Genomic DNA, 6,198 nt, shown 5'->3' with positions numbered 1-6,198 from the left:
TCATCGGCTTTGGGAGACTACAAGTTGCAGATTGTAACTTAACTAGAGAAGACAGGTCACCCACATTAACCCAATTAAAAACAATGTGCAATACATAAGTGTTCAAGCCTGAGTTTATGTGTTCTAGGATATGGAACTATGCAAAGTTAGAGAGTGAAGAGATTGTCATGAGACTGGATTTGTTTTGAAGGATAATTTGTATTTTTATGTACAGAGAAGTTAACATTGTACTTTTATCCAAGTTTGGTAGCAAGTTCTTTAGCCTTTGCATTTCCAGCTTGGCAATGAGAGCCACGGATTTTGGACCTCTGATGTTGCCTCCCAATGATGGTGGATCTTATTATATCTGCCATTGCAACGGGTCCTGACAGCTTCCACCAGCTTAGTCAGAGTTCCTTTTTCTTCCCAGTTAACCTGTGTGAAGGTGATGGTTGGTGCGGGTCTTTCCGTGGACAAGACATCCTTGATAGTGAACTAGGGAACTCCCATGTTACAGCACAAGGCAGGCAGGAGGACTCGCTCATTGGGATCCATGTGTGTGCAATTGCCTTCTGACTCTCCACAAGGTGGTGGCAGCATTAATACCTGCTCAAAGCACAGGTGGTCTCAGTGGGGACGTCCTCTTTGCAGGCAGCTTTCTTCTAGCCTCAGACAACAGCTTCTGCTTTTCTTGCTTTATCTCTGGGCTGCACTTGTGGGCCAGCTTAAACAGTTGCATAGATGTTTGACCCCTTGATCCCCCAAAGCCTGGGTGGACTGGTTAACTGAAACGGGGCATTTTGAGATGTTTACAGAGAGCCTTTGCCATTGACAAAGCAGGTGACAAAGGTGGTTATGCATCCCATTTTGCAGGCCTACCTGGAAATGAGAATTTACTTTTGATCTGAACATTTTTAAACATTTTGATAGCATTTAAAGTTTTGGTCAAAATAATACATGTACATGTGTAAAATCAACAGACTCTGTGTCAGGCCTGTTGCCACCCTGAATCCCACAATGATTTATATTTGTACAGGGGTTTCCCAGATTATCCTCACAGAAATAAATCTGACCACTCAAGGGCAGTCTAAATCTGTACTTCTAGAGTCCAACATATGTAAATATGGCTGCGATATCGAATTTTTTCCCCACAGCAGAGACTTCCCTTTTTTTTAATTAAAAGGACTGTATCAAATCAATTTTTATCACTTTTCTTTCTGGTAGAAAAAAATGAGTTTTTCATGAGCAATAAAGATGGCACCAGCTCTTTTTGTCTCCTCTTGAATAAAGGTATACTATTAATGGTACTATGAAATTTATCCTCTGGATTCTGTAGTTAATTATACTAAAAGACGTGGTCTTTTGTCTGTTTTAGCTACATTGCTCTCTCTTTACATATTATTAATCTACTGATGAAGAGGTCAAAGAGAATAAAAATTGGGGTACTTAATTATATAAATATGTATATATTTCTAGAAAAATATATAAATTCCTAGAAAAATGTAGTTCTGATATAATTTTCATAAGAAATTGTTATTCTAGGATTGTTTTAACTGTCCATGATATATCCTCTGAACCAAATTCTCTAATTTTTATTACATTTTCTCCTGAGAAAGACAAATGAGGCACTCCATAGTGGAATAAAAAACAGATTTGGCTTTTGAAAAATAGGAAAGTTCTGGTAAAATGCCAAGTGCTGAGCTGCAGGTTTTCAAAATTGTTTATTTTCAAGCCTACAGATGTTGGGAAAAATCACCTAGAGCCTCATGTCATTGCTTCTGACTGTGGACTAGGTCAGCCACCCAGGTGGTGTCTCAGGAAAGCCCACGGAAAGAGGCCATATATAAATCTCTTTCCAGCCCAGACTCTGTCAGCTGTGGAAGAGGCTCTGTCGGGTTGAAAATCATCAATACCATTCCTTGATTACAGTCTCTTAGTCTGGTGGTCTGACTTTTATCATTGTGGTCATAGTTATTGAAAGATTCAATTTTTTTTTAAACTTTGGAAATTCTAAATTAATGCCGCACTGATATATTCATGGTAACCTATAAAAGCAACTCTTGTTCCTAAGGGGCATAGGCCTAGATTCTTTTTAGTAGCAAACCAGTATGGAATTCTAAATGCCATTATTCTGACTGTAGTTCATGGGGTGAAGTAGCCGAATGCACATAACGTGGGAAGCAGCAGCAGTGAGCACAGAGAGGGGAACAGGGAGATTTCCAGCTCTGACGGATGCTGGGTAGAAAAGTGTGGGAGGAAGGCTGGGGAGCACGAGCCCCCAGGGGTGGAGGAAAAGCTCCCCTGGTCTTCTTTTCCCAAATGGGGAAAAAGCATTTCATTAGGAGAACAGGTAGTAGCTGTATTCTTTATCTTGTAGACAGATGATGTCATGTGAGTTGAATTTGCTAAAACAATGGTGAGTGACACCGTTTTGGAACCATTCTAGTTTATAATAAATGGTAGTGGGGGAGGTCACTACAGGCAGGAAGTGCCCCAACCATCAGACATCTGCAGAGGACAGGCTCCCCTTCTCCTGGCCCTCTCTGGAGTAGAGGGCTCAGGGAGGTGGTGGGGTGGATTCTGAAGGAGATTCTGGGACCGGAGAATGTTCGGGGTTGATGTGAAGAGGCAAGTCCTGATCACACAGGGAAGGGATTTCTGCAGACAAGCCTCTTGCCACATCTACAAAGCTACCTAAACTGCACAGATAAGCTCCAATTTGGAGTTTGATGAGTCTCTTTGGAACTCTATTTAATACCAATTGTACTCCAGGAGAGACGAAGTCCGAGATAGAGTAAAAGTATATCAGTAACTTAAAATAAATTGTCAGAAACTTTTATTTTAAGAATTTTATGCTCAGAAGACAGAAGTTCAATAAGGGGTAATCTTTGCAAGAAAAGGGATCTCATGAACTGTAAAGGAACCTACAGACACATCTAGCGCAGAGGGCTGGAATGCCACATCAGGCGTTTCAAATATTCCCCCACACATCCAAATGCTTTTCAGTGCCAGCAGAACTTTGTTCACAAATTCTCATGGCCCAGACGAGGCACCAAATTCTCATCCTTTTTACAAGCGGACAAACTACAGCTCAGAAGGATCAGGAGAAGAAAAGATTGTCCAATATTATAAAATAAAAGGAAAAAAGATAGATCAAAAATAGATCTCACTGCATTGTGCTTTGCATGAGTTTAAAAATGGCCAACTGTTTTTGTTTCAGAAATGTGTTCCCACTGAGTACGTCAGGTGATTCTCCAGATGAAAAAACTTTCGAGGGAAAAGGGGATAGAAAGGCAAGCAGATTTTATCCTAAATTTTTGTCTGATTTCAATGATTTAAAAACTTAATGATACTAATATTAATAATTTTCTGTTTTTTTAGATTATGGTGTATCTTATGTACACCCAAGTACATAAATCTTAAGTGATTAGCTCAAGGAATGTTATACACCTGTGTAACCACCACCCAGATTGAGTTTGGAATATTTTCAGCATACCGGAAGACGAAGTTCTTATGCAGTCTCCCAGTCAATAGCCCCTCTTCCCCACAAATAACCACTCCTCTCGTCTCTCTTTATCCCCGTAATGTTTCCTATTTTTGAACTTTATATGAATGAAATTATACAATACGTACTCTTTTGCTCAACGTTATTATGTCTGTCAGATTCATCCTCATAGTGGTAATTTGGTCTCCTACATTGCTGTGTGGTGTTCCGTGATACGAACACACTACATTAATTTACCCATCCTTCTGTAGATGGACTCTTGGGTTGTTTCTGGTTTGGTAAATATTTTGCACAATGCTGCAGTGAGTTTTCTTATAGTCTTCTGGTAAAGATAACCACTCATTTCTGTTGGACTTATACCAAGGAATGGAAATGCCAGGTCATAGGGCATAACTATTTAGCTTAGTAGATACTTTCAAATCGTTGGAAGGATTTAGCCTTCCATAATACTATATTAGAGTTCCAATTGCTCCTCTTTCTTGTCAACACTTGGTTTTATCTGTCCTTTAGTTTTAGGTGTCCTCGTGGGTGTATAATGATATTTCACTGTAGTTTTAATTTGCATTTCCCTAATAACTAATGATGTTGAACGCCACAATGAATATTTACCAAAAATCTATTATCTTACTACTCTATTTTAATTTTTCCATAAGTCTGTTCAGTGGAGGCCATATATTTACATAATTATACTCAGAGTACATCCAGAATTTTGTGTCTTTTTAAACTAATCATTTTAAAGTTTGTTATGGCTTTCATACTTATCTTTTTAATTGGCTTCCCACTGAGTTTGGCATAGTTTATTTAACCATTTCCCTCTCATTGAGCATTAGGTTACTTCCCATTTTCCCTCTGGCTCTTTGTTGTTGTTCAGAGAGGAGGAATACAGTTGCATCACCCTAGATGCATCATGATGTTTCAATAGAATGGAAACTATGTGATGTGTGGTTAGGTGTGCTAGGTCCTTTGACATGGTTTTATTTTTGTTCCCGGTACAACCATCAGAACTAAGTGTTATCTCTATTTTACAGATGAGCAATCTGATACTGGGCTATATAACTTGCCCACTATCACATGCCAAGTAGGTGATGGAGCAGGATTTCCAGTCCAGGTTAATGGCTCTGGACCTCTGATCAGCCACACAATGGCTCCACCCATGCCATTGTCCAGACATATGTGTAGAAAGTTCCCAGCCCCACCTCCTCGTTCTCCTTGGAGTCTCTCTCTGCCCAGCCCCCGGCCTCCCTCCAGGTCGTACTGTTTCAGATTGTGGTTCCAATGCTCAGTACAAAATACGGTTTTCCCACACTGCCCATGGGGTCTCACCTGTGCTTCTTCCAGGCCCTCTCTTTAGAATAACCCAGGGCTGAGAGTGGGCGCAGGCCAGGGACAGACTTTAGCGTGACAGCTCTTAGAATTCCAACTCCGGAGAGAGCCAGGTGCCTGGCCTTTCCTGAGAGGAGTTTGGGAGCTTAAGGGAAAGGGCTCATTTCTAGCACTTCTGCTTCTGAGTCAATTCCAGGCCTCTGAGATTCTCACAAGCTTCGGGTGAGAATTACGTAAGGGAGCTGGGGCAGAACCCACAGAACACGCTCTCTCTCTGGCTCTTGGAAGACTCACTTTTTGGATTGAACACGCGCAGGTGGTGGTTTCTGCCGCTTAAGGGGGAGAGCTGCTCCTGTCTCTGCTTGAGGGCGGTGTGGAGGCGCGTTGACGCAGCCTTCCGGACCTGCAGTCCTGCTGGAGGGAAATCAGCTACAGCATTCACCGCGAACTACTATCACGTTTTCACCCCATGGGATGGCATGAACTAGAAGAGACAGTGTGTAAACATACTTTTAAATTATAAAGTGTAATACAAATGTTAGTTAGGACTGTGTTACAATCCTCACTAACCATCTGTCATGACGCTCTGATGCCTTGGGAAATGTCCCCGGCTTCTCAGTGTGTCGTAACATATTCATTTCCTCATTCAAGGGAGGCAGTGGGTAGGCCTGATGCTCTGGTACCAGATTGTCTCCGTTGGAATCTGAGCTCCACGATAGGGTCACTGTGGTCCTGGGCAAGTCATTCACTACTTAGAGCCTTCGATTTTTTTCGTCTGTCAAATGTAGATGAAGAAGAGTAATACAGCCACTTCACAGAGTGGCTATGAAAAGTAAATAAATAATCACGAATAGCACTTAGAACAGTGCAGAATATGTTATTCATTATTTACTTATGTGAGTGTGTGTATGTGTTTGTGGGTGTATGAGTGTAGGTAGAAACCTTCCAAAATTATTTGATTACGTCACACTCATGCTTAAAGAATACAATTCACAATTACACATTATAATTTATGTTATTAAATTAGAATTTATTAAATTGTAAGTTAGAAAGTCCTTCATAATTTGTCCTAAACAGTCTTGCCAGCTGACTCGTCTCCCTCCCTGTGCACATACCACATGCTCCCGCCACAGCCGTGTTCTTAGGTCCTCTTACGCTGTTGTGCCTTAATGCAAGTTGCCCTTCTCCCTCCAGTGGCCTGGACCCCACCTCCCCTCTCCTCTGTGGAAGAGCAGAGACAAGAGCTGGGGAGTTTCTCCTAGTTTCTGGTTGCTGCTGCTTCCAGACGCTCTGCTAGTTTCATTCTCTTGGATTCTGTGAAGCACTCCTCTTTTCTGCTTAAATCAGATGGGTGTTTCTTACTTGCAGCCAAAGAGCTCAATTCCTAGGAC

General features: G+C 41.4%; 1 pseudogene; it reads right to left on the bottom strand.

Moving 5' to 3' along the window:
• Positions 1-233: 233 nt before the first annotated feature.
• Positions 234-5,387, bottom strand: LOC123289659 (large ribosomal subunit protein eL8-like; annotated as a pseudogene).
• Positions 5,388-6,198: the final 811 nt, after the last annotated feature.

The sequence above is a fragment of the Equus asinus genome, chromosome 11 (genome assembly GCF_041296235.1).
Source record: "Equus asinus isolate D_3611 breed Donkey chromosome 11, EquAss-T2T_v2, whole genome shotgun sequence".
Taxonomy (NCBI): Eukaryota; Metazoa; Chordata; class Mammalia; order Perissodactyla; family Equidae; genus Equus; species Equus asinus.
Note: the sequence above shows the minus strand (reverse complement) of the source record. Positions and strands in the feature narration are given on the sequence as shown.